General features: G+C 42.4%; 1 protein-coding gene across 1 annotated transcript in view; it reads left to right on the plus strand.

Moving 5' to 3' along the window:
- Positions 1-1,327: 1,327 nt before the first annotated feature.
- CANX (calnexin) overlaps positions 1,328-11,398 on the plus strand; it is a 31,484-nt gene continuing 21,413 nt past the window's right edge. Inside the window, exon 1 of the mRNA XM_012660391.1 lies at positions 1,328-1,525. The gene's annotated coding sequence lies outside the window, so the exon portion shown is untranslated. The remainder of the gene's footprint in view (positions 1,526-11,398) is intronic.

Below are 11,398 nucleotides of genomic sequence, written 5' to 3' on the forward strand. Positions count from 1 at the left end.
CTTTCTAACACTCTTCTTCAGCCAAAACACTCTCGTGTCCCCGATCCCCAAACATGATTCCTGTTTTCCTTCCTTTGCACATGCCGTTTCCTCACCTAAAGGAGCCTTTTTCCAACTCTCCACCTATAGAAATCGTGCATATCCTACCAGGTCTAGCTCAAGTCTTACCTCTTTCCCCACCCATTCTATATAATAGAAGTAATTCTCTCAGAACACCATTAAATTCTCTTCAGTACCACACTCTTTTAGCACTTACCTTTGCTGGAGTACCTCTTTTGCTCACATATAAGATTCCATTTTAAGCTCATTATGTGGAACCCAGAATATTATTTTTCTTTGAATATCCACTTCCCCAGGTAAATAGGAAAGCAAAATTCTCCTACACAAATTTGGGGGCTGAGAGTTGGAGGAGGCTAAACTCGTGCAAACACCAAACCCTGTCTCCTTTCTGCTTCCAGGTGGTGGGAGGGAAGAAAGCTGGCTTCTCAGGTAGTTGATACTAGTTTTTTCCACCCTTGAAAGCTTTTGGGTCTCCAAACAAATGGAGGACAGAGATCAGGCCCTCTAAAGGTCTAGAAGATGAGCCGAGTGGGTTACTAACACGGTGGCGTGTGTGCAATCTTTCCATTGCACCATCCTGCTGTCTCAACCCTGTCTGTCGTCCGTGTATCTCCGTGCCCTTACAGCTAATGTTTCTTCAAGAACCTCCACTGTTACTCTGCACTGTGTGTTACGTTAGGCAGCGAGGCGGCCGCAGGCTCCAGGGCCCAGAGCGATGACTCTGCAGGAACGGTGGCGCCTGCCTACTACACGGCTCGGTGCGGTCACCTCCAGGCCGGGCGAGGCAGCCAGGGCCGGTTCCGCCGGCGCCCGTCGGGGCCAGCGCTCGCTGCAAATGCCCCTTCCTGATGGCCGACCAGACCTCCCACCCTTTCTGCCAGCTGCCATTTGCCCCTTCAGCGAAGGCCGCCGGATACCGGTGCCGGGACCGGGTCTAGGCACCCGAGGGCTGGCGACCACAGGGGCGGGTGGAGGAGCCGGCCGACGTGCGAGTTAAGGCAGCAGGGCAAACGCGCGCGGGAACGCCCGCCGGGCCGGGCCGCCCCGCCCCAAGACGCGCGCGCCCGGGGCCCCTCATCTACGGCGGCCCGCCCCCTCACCTCTCGCCCAACCGACAGCCACTTCCTGCCTCACTCTCAGCCAATCCTCACGCTCCACGAAGAATAGCCCTAGGGGGCGTATGGGAAGGTGCATAGAGCGATGTCGGCGCCGACCAACCGAATGCTGGAGCTTGCGTGGGGGGCGGGACTTAGCGTTGGCTGTAGCTACTCAGGAGCGAGGGGCGGCCGCGGGGCCGGACTTCGTGCGGTGGGGCTCGCTCGCGCGGCTGTGGTAGCGGAGGCCTCCTGGTTTTGCTGCACGTGACGGTCCGACCCCCTCCGCTGCCGCCTCCACTGCAGCGCGGGGCCAGGTGTGCGGGCGGGAGAAGGTTTGGGCACTGCCGGCGGTCCCAGGGAGGCTGGAGGTGAGACCGAAGGCCTGCGCGCGTCCCCGGGCCTGTGAGGACCTCGGGGGACCAGGAGCGCGCTTTCGTGGCCGAGGGGTCGGGCGTGGCCGGGGGCCGCGGGGTCGGGCTGGCTTTAGACGGCCCAGGCCTTGGCAGGCGTGCCTGCGCTGAGGGTCGAGGCCCGAACGCCGGCGCCTTCGGTTGGGGAGCCAGGCCCAGGCCGCGCCGCTGGATTCGGGAGGCGTGGCAGGTGCCCTAGAGCCTTTCTTGACCTCTGGGAAAGCGAACTTACTCCTGGAGCTTTGCTTCTAGGACTTTCTTAGGCCTCTCGTTGGCTGCCGGGCGGCCGCATGGTGGGCTGAAGGAACAGGCAGAGGTCTGGAGTGGGATTGGGCCTAGTAGGTGCCCCTACTAGTGGGTAAAGGTGATGTTGGATCGAGAGAGTATTGAGGATGAGCGTTACTGTTGCGTATCCGAAATTAAAACCCTAAAGCGCAGGCTGGATCCTAGCACCCTGAGGAATAAGGGGAATGTACTAGAACGAGAACGCGCAGTGGTTGAGAAACTTTCGTCTTAACAGTTAAAGCACCTATTTGGGAGTGGGGAGTGATCAGTCGGAGAGCCACAGGACGTTAAAAGCAGTAAAGCACCGAAAGCTCACTAAGTGCACCTCGTTTTCGTACAGGGGAGGCCTAGAGGTCTGAAACGACTGGCCCAAGGTCATGTGATTAGTTTAATGATCACCGGGATTATGCACCGGGCAGTTTTGGCGTAGTGGTTAAGGGGAAGGCCCTGGTTCAGGTCCTTAAGCGGTCGTTTGTTACTATGTGAATCAGCGTGGGCAGTTCTGACCCTTGGTGCCCGTCTCTTGCCAAGTGATGGTACCTGATGGACTTGTGAGGATTGAATTAAGATGTGTATAAAATAAGACAGGGAAGTCTGATACATAGTAACTGCCGAATAATTATTGCAATAGATTATTATAATCTGAATGCTTTTGGTACACTACACTGACATCCTCGTCTTTAAGTCCTGTTTGCCGGGACCTGGAGTCACTTGTATGGCAACGGAGGAAGAAACTGACATTGTGGATTGACTGTTGGGCATGACACAAGTGATTGCTAGTTTAGGGAAGTTAAACTGAACTGAATATTAAAAGCTTGGTAGGACAAAGATGAACCACAGTTAAGTCTCTTTACCTCTAATTGAGGTAATGGAAGATTTCACTTAATTTTTTAATAAGAAGTTTTTGTTTTCATTTTTAAGGGAAAGAATTGTATTGATCTCTAAAATTGTTGTATCAGTCTTTTCCCAGCAGGGTTTGAGAGTCATGAATAGACATGAATAGAATCAACCGTCATGTTGATCAAATGTACATTTGCTCTAATTATATGTAGAGCAGAGGTAAAGAACTGTGTGGCTGTGGGAGTTCTCCTTTCTCTTAACCAGGTGCACAAACAAGCCCAGGTAACTGGATCGTGAGCAGGCTCCAGTGAACTATGTATTAGAGTAATTTTCTAACCTATCCGAAAATGGGTGCCAGCATTCTCTGCCCCACTCCCTTCACTATCTTAACTCCACAGTTCATTTAGCACACTATCTTCCAGGGACCACAAGAGGTAAATGTTATGACAGAAGTCAGTTGCTGCAGTTTTGGCAATCATACTGTTGCATCCTTTTAGTTACATACAGAGTTCACTTTGCCCTGTGAGATAGCTTAAAGGGATGAAGTGGCAGTTGAAAATGCAGGCTCGTAAGACTTGAATTCTGGGCCCAGCGTGATAACTAGTATATGTACCACTTTGGTTTCCATAACTTAAAATGAGAATGAGAAGTCTCCTGGATGCTTCACCTTTAGGGGGCAATGAGAGGGGCAAATAAAATATCGAACATAAAATTACGTTGAGGCTGGGCATGGTGGCTCACACCTGTAATCCTAGCACTCTGGGAGGCCTAGCCAGGAGGATAGCTCAAGGTCAGGAGTTCGAGACTGGCCTGAGCAGGAGCAGGACCCCGTCTCTACTAAAAATAGAAAGAAATTAGCTGGACAACTAAAAATATATAGAAAAAATTAGCCGGGCATGGTGGCACATGCCTGTAGTCCCAGCTACTCAGGAGGCTGAGGCAGAAGGATTGCTTAAGCCCAGGAGTTTGAGGTTGCTGTGAGCTAGGCTGACGCCACAGCACTCTAGCCCGGGCAACAGAGGGAGACTCTGTCTCCGAAAAAAAAATTACTTTGAGAAGTGTAATGAACTGCAAATAGGAGAATTGGCAGCTAATAATAATTCCTAGGAAATAATAAAAGTGCCCAAACATAGTTGTAACCTATACAGCTTACAGTGAAACTTGTCAGGAAAGTATTAGTTGAATGCTTTGTTACTGCAACAGATGTACTTGTAAATTAAGCTTAATTGTGAGCTGTAAAAATTATTTGAGAATTTTCTTTTTTAAAGAATTTAGAAATCTAAATTCTATTTTGAGTATTTACATCTTAAACCTACTTTACGCTTTATAGGGAAAAAGAAAGTGCTATGGAAAAATCAATTCTAATGTTCCTGTCAATTAAAAACAAAATCTAAAAATGCAAGACAGTATAGATTTATTTTAAAATGGATTAGCATTTACAATAAAGACCACTTTGAATTTTATGTATTTTTCCCCTTTAAATGCTTTTATTTATTTATTATTATTTTTTTTTTCTGAAAGGGGATAAGACCTGGATAAATGTTTTTATTTTTTGACTGGATGCATACGGTAGTAAAAGTAGTATAGGTTGAGTGTCCTTTATCTAACATGCTTGGGTCAGAATTGTTTCTGATTTTGATGTTGGATTTGGGGAGATTTGCGTTATATTTATCAGTTGAGTATCCCAAATGAAAAATATTATGTTACTGAGCAACATCTAGTAATAATAATAATGACTGTTAATGTTGAGCACGTGCTGTAAACCAGGCACTGTTATAAGCACTTTATATACATTTTGTTTATACAGCAGTTCTAAGAGGTAGATATTGTTAATTGTCATTTTAGAGTTGAGGAAACTGACACCCAAAGGTTAGTAATTCACCAAGATGACAGGTTATTAAGTAGTCATCCAGGGTTCCTTGAGCTGACTTGAGTTCTAGCTCATGAACACTGCTATATCTCTGTCTTTGACTTTGAATGGATAATGTAATTTCTCTTAGTTTTAGTGTCCTCGTGTAGAATGGGGATAGAGTCTTCTCGGGTTCTTGCAGGGGTTATTAGATTACCTAAAGTGTCTGCAAACCACAACACAAAATTTTAAAAGTGTATATTAGATAGCTTACATGAAAGACTACCTCTTTTTCCTTTTACACCTCCTATTTTAAAACTCAGCTAGTATTTTTTAAAAACAATGAAGAATGTTAGACTATGTCATTTTTTCTATTCCTCTTTCCAATTTCTCATGGATTAAAGGAATTAGGGCTCAAATTTCTTAATTTCTTTTGAAAGATAGTCTCACAAATAAAAGCAGAGACCCAAATGGCTTGTTTCACTGGTGAATTCTGCTGAATACTTAGGGAAGAATTAACACCAATCTTTCACAAACTCTTGAAAAAATGAAGGGTGGGGATCACTTCCCTACTAGCTCTGTGAGGTCAATATTACCCTGATAATATCAAAATAAGACAAAGACTTCACAAAAAAAGAAAACCATAAACCAATATCTCCCCCATTTTTTTTTTTAAGACAGGGTCTCATTGTGTTGCCCAGGATGGCCTCTAACTGTTGGGCTCAAATTATCCTCCTGCCTGCTTCCTGAGTAGCTGGGATTATAGAGGCATACCACTGTGCCCAGCTAGACCAGTATCTTTTCTGAAAACGGTGCAAAAATCTTCACTAAAATGCTAAGAAAGTAAATCCAGCAACATATAAAAAGGGCGATACACCACGACCAGCTGGTATTTATCCCAGGAATGCAAGGTTGGTTCAACGTATAGAAATGAATGTATTGTAATACACCACATTAATAAAGAACAGAAACCACATGATCATTTCAGTAGTTAGACAGAAACACCCTTTCATGATAAACATTCAACAAACTATCAGTAGAAAGGGACTTCCTTAGCCTGATTCAGAGATAAAGAAATGATCTTTTCACTTGAAAAGATAAAATCTAAGAAGAAACCTGAAAATAATTTGAGCCCACGATTGTTTTAATGATCTTTTTTCTGAGAGGACCTTTATTGAGGATAAAGTTTCTGCCTTTAAGAAGTGAGAAATTTACTATTTCTTTAGGTATTTGGCCATTCCTAAAGTTCATCTAAATAGTTGTCTGGATTTGCTGAAATAGATGCAGAGTATGCCTACTTCTGTTAAAAAATAGAATATTTGCGTTCAGTTGAAGTTTCATGTATGTTATTAAATGTGTATAGTAAAATAATATGGACTGTTTTTTTAAGGATGTGTGCTGAGGCCAGGCGTGGTGGCTCACGCCTGTAATCCTAGCACTCTGGGAGGCAGAGGCGGAAGGAAAACTTGAGCTCAGGAGTTTGAGACCAGCCTGAGCAAAAGTGAGACGCAGTTCTCTACCAGAAATAGAAAAAATTAGCCAATCGTGGTGGTGTGAGCCTGTAGTCCCAGCTACTTGGGAGGCTGAGGCAGGAGGATCACTTGACTTGAGCCCAGTAGTTTGAGGTTGCTGTGAGCTATGATGACACCACTGCACTCTACACAGGGTGACAGTGAGACGCTGGGAAAAAAAAAAGTGTGCTGAGAACAGAATTGTAATCAAAAAATGTTAATTTAGGAAAATTCACAAAGAAAAGTAATTATTTGATGAAGCAGGAATAAATAGCAGATAAACACAAAAATTTCCATATCCAAATGCTAAAATTACATATACACTGTTGCAAGGAAGAGTTAAGAAGAAATCGTATAACATAATTGGAAGAAAGCAAGTTTTTCTTGTCATGTAAAATCATACAGCTTGTTATGTAAAATCATTCAGGCATATTAGACCTTTTGGTCAGGTATGAGAATTTAAAATTTTTCACTGTGATTGTACGAATTGTGTTTCAAAGAACAAAACATTTGAATATGCCTATGAAGTACTGGACTCTGGTAGACTTTATATTACCTTTTTATATTTTCATAACAAGCCTTCGAGGCAGCAGTACTATTATCCACATCTGTAAAATAGGGAGAGAGGACTTCTGGAGTTAAATAAGTTGACCAGGGCCACCCAGAGGACCTGGAGAGACTGGGACCCAGGTTTCTCTGACTTGACAAGTTATTCCACCACATGCACCATGCTGCCCTGTGTATGAGGAATAAATTCTCTGAATCGTCAGCTTTAAAATAAAAAGCTTCCATCTCTAGAATTTAATTCACTCTTTCAGAAAAGTGGATTGAAATATTAAATGTGAGATTAGCTAATCTTGAAAATTGCTTCTGATCTGAGGATTTGAGCCCTGGGCCTTTCTGCTCGGTCTTTGGGAATCAAACCAGAAAGCTGTATGTTATAAATGTGTACATGTTTGGCCTGTATTTTCTTGGCTTTGTGTGTATTTGTTCACATTTGTTATCTGTGATCCTAGAAGATAGAGAATCTTTTACCTGGGTACAGATAGATAATTATATTTGATTACCAAAATCAAAACTCTTCTTAATTGAAAAGAAGGGAAAAATACTTACCTCATATCAAGCTCAAATTTCTAATCCAGATCATATTTCTGAATCTTCCTTTATAGTTTTGTGCTTTAGAGCAGTGGTCCTCAACCTTTTTGACACCAGGGACTGGTGTCGTGAAAGATAATTTTTCCATGGAGGGGAGGGCAGATGGTTTACCTCTTTGCTAATGATAATCTGTATTTACAGCCGCTCCCCAGCACTAGCATCACTGCCTCAGCTCTACCTCAGATCGGCAGGCACTAGATTGTCAACCTAGATCCCTTGCATGCGCAGTTTGTAGTTTACAGTAGGGTTCTGCTCCTGTGAGAATCTAATGCCCCTGCTGATCTGACAGGAGGCGGAGCTTATGCAGTGATGCGAGCGATGGGGAGCGGCTGTAAATGCAGATGAAGCTTCGCTCGCTTACCTGCCACTCCTGGTGTGTGCCTGGTTCTTAATAGGCCAGGTACCAGTATTGGTCCTCGGCTCACAGCTTTAGAGGACCAGGTCAATTTTAAGTTTGTTTCTAGACAACTTTCATCAACTCTAAAGAACCATTTTCACTGATCCAGTAATATGTTTTTTAAAAAACTTTTAATTTTTAAGTAATTACAGTCCCACAAGAAGTTGTAAAAATATTACAGAGAGGTCCCTTGTACCCATCATCCACCTTCCCGCAATGGTGGCTGACTGTAGTATAATATCAAAACCAGGAAGTTGACATTGGTACAATTTATAGACCTGATTTGGATTTCACCAGTTTCTATGTATTTATGTGGTGTGTATATAGTTCTGTGCAATTTTATGTCAGTAATTGATTTTGGAAATTTACCTTTTTTGACTTTTTTTAATACAAGGAAAAGTCTAGTGTGAGTCTTAAGTAGTACTAACAAATTTGTATGCATTTTTGTAAGTTAGATAAGAGATAGGTTATAATATTGTAAGTTTATCCTGATACTAAATTAAACTCAAAAACTTGATTAGTAGAACTAATAAACTAATAAACCAGAGTTTATTCATAAAGCCAGCCAACATGGGCAGATATATGCGATATCATCAAGGTCACCCTCAATCTATTTTTAAAAAATTCTGTTTCCAGGCCAGGCACTGTGGCTTATGCCTGTAATCATAGCATTTTGGGAGGCCAGGAGTTTGAGACCAGCCTGAGCAAGAGTGAGACCCTGTCTCCACAAAAAAAAAAAAAGAAGAAAAATTGGGAGTAGTGGCACGTGCCTGTAGTCCCAGCTACTTGGGAGGCTGAGGTAGGAGGATCGCTTGAGCCCAGGAGTTTGAGGTTGCTGTGAGCTTTGATGATGCCACTGGACTCTAACCTGGGCAACACAGACCCTGTCTCAAAAAAATATTTGTGTGTATATAAGTGTGTGTGTGTCTGTGTGTGTGAGTGTGAGAAAGAGAGAGAAAATGGCTCCTAAAAGAAAACCAGTGAATGAAGTGTTCCAAGAAAGTAAGAAAGTGATGGCTTTTAAGCAGAAAATGAAAGTACGAGGGAAACTGCAACAGTGGAATTTGAGAAACCTTGCCCTAGAGGAAGGAGCTCACCTATCTTTTAGCACAAGCTGGGAAATAGAGAATTCTAGGAAAGGTGGTGTTTCTTTACTACAGGAAAGTATTAATTGGTTTAAAAGTAATTTCTGAACATTCCAGATCTAGTGACCACTTGCTCTATAGCTTTGGGGTAGGGAGAACTGTGCTGTTTGTTTTTTAAAAGCATTGTTGCTTTGTTCTTGAGCTACTTGCTATGTATTTCCTTTCCGTAATCTTAGAAACAATGGATGACAACAGAAAAGAATGCTGTCTGTTTTAACAGTCAATAAATGTAAAGACAAATGAAGACTTAAGATGGGAAAAAAGTTGTGAAATCCTCATAGAGGTTAAAATATATGAAAAACCATTTTGTGTCTTTAAGACAAAAGTGGTATAGAATTAGCGAGTAGGGTGCACTGTACTGGGAGTCAGAAACCTTGGCTTCTGACCCTTATTCTGCCAGTAGCTGTGTGATTTTCGGCATATCACTCTCTGGACCTCAGCTTTTCCTCAACAAGGAGAGTTAGACTAGATTCCTATAGTATATTTCAGCCCCAGGATTTTTTGTTGGAGGGATGGGGGCTCAATCACTTGAAGCATAATAGTGGAACATCCTGTTTTTTAAAAAATTAACTTAGTTTTTGGAACAATTACAGAGTGTAAAAAAACTGCAAAGATAGTACAGAGGATTTCTGTATACTTCACACCTACTTTTCCCTATTATTTTTAACAACTTATTCAGGAGGCTTAGGTGGGAGGATTGCTTGAGACAAAGAGTTTAAGGCTACAGTGAGCTGTGTTCTTGTACAGCACTCCAGCCTAGGAGACAGAGTGAGACCATGTCTTTTAAAAACAAAAAACAGGCTGTACGCAGTGACTTATGCCTGTAATCCTAGCACTTTGAGAGACTAAGGAGGGAAGATTGCTTGATGCCAGGAGTTCGAGACTAGCCCGAGCAACATAGGGAGACCCTGTCTCTGCAAAAAATAGAAAAATTAGCTGGGTGTGGTGGCACGTACCTGTAGTACTAGCTATTCAGGAGGCTGAGACAGGAGGATCGTTGGAGCCTAGTAGTTTGAGGTTGCTGCAGTGAGCTATGATGACAACACTGCACTCTGGCCCAGGCAACAGAGCAAGACCCTGTCTCAAAAACAAACAAAAACCTCCCAAAAAACAACTTAAATTAGTATGGTACATTTGTTACAATTAATGAACAAATATTGATACCGATACTGATGATATTAAGTCTATACTTAAGATTTCCTTTGCTTTTCCTACCTTCCTTTAATTATTTTTTAATTCTGTTTATTATCATTATTTTTTTAGAGACAGGGTCTTGCTGTGTTGCCCAGGTTAGACTTGAACTCCTGAGCTCATGCTGTACTGGTGCCTCAGCCTTCCACGGAGCTGGGACTACAGGCACATGCCACCCCCCGCGCCCCCACTGCTGTCCTTTTCTGTTCCAGGATACCACATTGTGTTTAGTCATCATGCCTCTTTAGACTCCTTAGCTGTGACGATTTTTCAGACTTTCCTTGTTTTTCGATAACCTTAACGTTTTTGAGGAGTACTGGTCAGGTATTTTGTAGGATGTCCCTCTACTGGGATTTGTCTGCTTTTTTTTCCCCTCATGATTAGACTAGGGACATGGGTCTTTGGGAGGAAGACCACAGGAGTTAAATTGCCATCTTCGTCACATTGTATCAGTTGATATGACCTATCACTCTTGATGTTGGCCTTGACCACCTGGTTGAGGTAGTGTTTGCCCGATTTCTCTGCTGCAAAGTCAGTCTGTGTTTTTCCCCTCTTTTCATACAGTACTTTTTGGAAGGATGTCACTATGTGCAGCTCCCAGGTCAGGAGTGGGGAGTTAACAGTCTATCTCCTTGAAGGCAGAGTATCTACATCAATTACTTGGAATTTTGCATGGGAAATTTGTCCTTTCTTACCCATTTAATTATTTATTTGGTTATGTATTTGTATCAGTATGGACTCATAGGTATGTATACTTTGGGTTGTAATCTGGTGCCACTTATTTTTTTGCTCAGACTGTTCCAGTTTCAGCCATCGAGAACTCTTTCAGTAGGTTCTTGTAACATATCCCATTTTTTTTTGTTTTTTTCTTTCTTTTTGATCTTCAATTTGAAGATTTTGTTTCTTTGTTTTTGAGCACTTTACTTTCTGACACTACATGATGCTCCAGGCTTGTCTTACATATTTCCTGCCCCACTTATAGAATCAGCCATTTCTCTAAGGAGTGTCTTTGTCTTTTTTGGAGAATGATATTAGAAACTAAGATCTTGGTATTAGATGTCTTTATTGCTGCTGGAATATAGTTTTCTTCTAGGCTCTACCAACTGACAGCAAGGAAGTATATGTGGGCATCATAACTGGTATACATGCACATATCTACAAATACTTCCATATGTAACCCTCTGCATATTAAGCTGAACATAAATTTGTACTCATGTCTCCAGTTCTCTTCCATTACCATATGGATTCCTCTAGTCCCCTTCTCTTGCTTATCTGTAAATTCTCACTTCAACAGTGAAAAAGTAGCTCTCACCATCCACCACCCATTTAATTGTTCAATTACAATATACATGTATAGCAATGTCAGAATTGTTGATCTGTATATCAATGGGAAACAACTTTTTTGTTTTCCAGAGTATTATGGGGATATAAATCCTTCGGTTACATAAATTGTCTTTG

Source organism: Propithecus coquereli, unplaced genomic scaffold (genome assembly GCF_000956105.1).
Source record: "Propithecus coquereli isolate 6110/MARCELLA unplaced genomic scaffold, Pcoq_1.0 Scaffold664, whole genome shotgun sequence".
NCBI lineage: Eukaryota > Metazoa > Chordata > Mammalia > Primates > Indriidae > Propithecus > Propithecus coquereli.